Source organism: Puntigrus tetrazona, unplaced genomic scaffold (assembly GCF_018831695.1).
Source record: "Puntigrus tetrazona isolate hp1 unplaced genomic scaffold, ASM1883169v1 S000000693, whole genome shotgun sequence".
Classification (NCBI taxonomy): Eukaryota; Metazoa; Chordata; class Actinopteri; order Cypriniformes; family Cyprinidae; genus Puntigrus; species Puntigrus tetrazona.
In genome coordinates this window covers 106,309-108,386 of record NW_025048307.1, presented here as the reverse complement: position 1 = coordinate 108,386, position 2,078 = coordinate 106,309, and the positions used below count along the sequence as shown (strand labels likewise).

The 2,078-nt window shown below is 42.3% G+C and overlaps 1 pseudogene; it reads left to right on the top strand.

Moving 5' to 3' along the window:
• Positions 1-1,133: 1,133 nt before the first annotated feature.
• LOC122335035 lies at positions 1,134-1,242 on the top strand (annotated as a pseudogene).
• Positions 1,243-2,078: the final 836 nt, after the last annotated feature.

Sequence of the window (2,078 nt, the reverse complement as noted above, 5' to 3'; positions counted from 1 at the left end):
GCAAGAGGAGGATGAACCGTGGGGATGAGGATGCAGAGGGTGATGCTAACTAACGACTTAGACATTGTAGTAGAGGTTTCAGTGGCTTATCATCTCCATCCAAAATCAGCGCTCTATTTCTGCCTTCTCTTAGATTGCGCTGCCGTATAAAGTGGAGTGGCTGCCCACGGCAATATATCAGAGAAGTACGCAAGGCAGTCTGTGTGCTCACTGAACAGGGTGACTTTACAAAGACGAAAAATCTTTACAAATCTTTACTTTACAAGATGGAAAAATCAGGGCGTGGGAAGCGTTATGTGATCACGTTGAGCGTGGAGTAGTTTTTACAATTTATGAACACGTTTCAAAGATTTTATTTAATTTTGTTTGTGTCAAAGAACTTTTAGAAGTTTTAGTTCGTTTGACACGTCATCACGTGACCACGTGATTAGTCCGAACTGAGTTTCTTTATTCATGTTGTGGGATTTATGTTTTACAAGTTTTACTCAATAGAAGCACTGTGCCCAGGCCTCATAAAGGCTCTGAGTTTTTCTATTTGATATTATGTGTGTATGTGCTGTGCAAAATGTCTTATCTACAGAAACAGGACGTGGAGGCTGCTGAGCCCATCTACTGATTGAGAGGGAGAAAACAACTGCACTTGGTTCTGTGAAGGACACCCTGAGTGGGAGGAAGACCCAAGCACAAGAATATAAATATTGTGTGAAATGTAGTGTGAGCATACAGGACTGCCCTGCATGCCTTTAATGCTGTTGTTCTGTATCCTGAACTCAGTCTCAATTAATCTGACTTTATTAAACTAATTAAGATTTTTAGGTTTAAAAGTAAGTCTCATCATTGACAAACCTGAACCTGAGAGGGAAACAACAAAGATTTTCCTAACAGAAGGAAGGAACTGATGTAGGGACGAAGACATGAAAAAGAAGGCGAAATGGAAGTGTTGTTTTGGTGTGGTGAGAGACGGCGGAAATGCTGCGCTCCGACCAGGTTTGCCAGTGGGGCGCCTTTTTCTCGGGCAGACAATGTAGAAGAGTTGCAGAAGACAGGAAAAGAGTGGAGTGGAAAAGCTTGTGTGCGTCTTTGGCCTGCTGCCGGTGCCTTCTTTAAATAGCTCGCATTCGCGCGCCACTTTCGCTTACGGCCATACCACCCTGAGCACGCCTGATCTCGGAAGCTAAGCAGGGGCAGGCCTGGTTAGTACTTGGATGGGAGACCGCCTGGGAATACCAGGTGCTGTAAGCTTTTGCTTTTCCTTTACCAGTCAGCGAGCGCTCTTCTCCGGGGGCCGACTGTTTTTGCTCGCTCCTTTACCCTTTTACATTTGCTGCTGCTTTGATTTGCCCTTCTCTGTGCCGCCTTTCTGCTTCGTCGGTGTGACGGAGGACAGCTCACCGCCGTCATTCTTGCTTTCTCCTCCAGGGAGCGATAGACAGACCTTCTCTCTCTCTACAGCGACCTCTTTAGAGCTGCACGTTCCTTTGCAACTCGGGCCCTTCTCTTTGACTTGAGAGGTTGCCAGTCTTGTTTGTCAGTCCAACCGCTTGAATGCAAACTGCACAGGGGAAAAAATAAATAAATAAAATAAATAAATAAAATAAATAAATAATTTAAAAAAAAGTCAAGAATCAACCGAAGAGCTAATTATTTATTAGTTTAAAGAAATCCTAGGCAAGGCCGCTTTAAGTCCTTCGACATTAGGCCCCCATTTGTTTCCCTCTCTGGTGCCTGACTACAAAATTCGTATTTGCCTTTTCCTCGTCAGGAATCCTCAAATAAGATCCACCACATCCACTCTCCTGTAAATTTCAGCTCTGACCCTAATCAAACGACCTGAACATGCTGATCCATGTCTTCAGGATCAGTGATTCGTTGAACTCAATTGGTCTATGTTTGCATGGTTTAATATTTGATTCCGTTTTTATTTAATTCTACTTGTTGTAGTTTTTAAAAAAAACTTTTAGTTTGTTTCTTTATTCATGTCAGTGGGTGTTTTTTATCGATTTATTTAGTTTTTACGATTTCTAAACATGTGTCAATAATTTTATTTAATTTTGTTTGTGTCAAAGAACTTTTAGAAG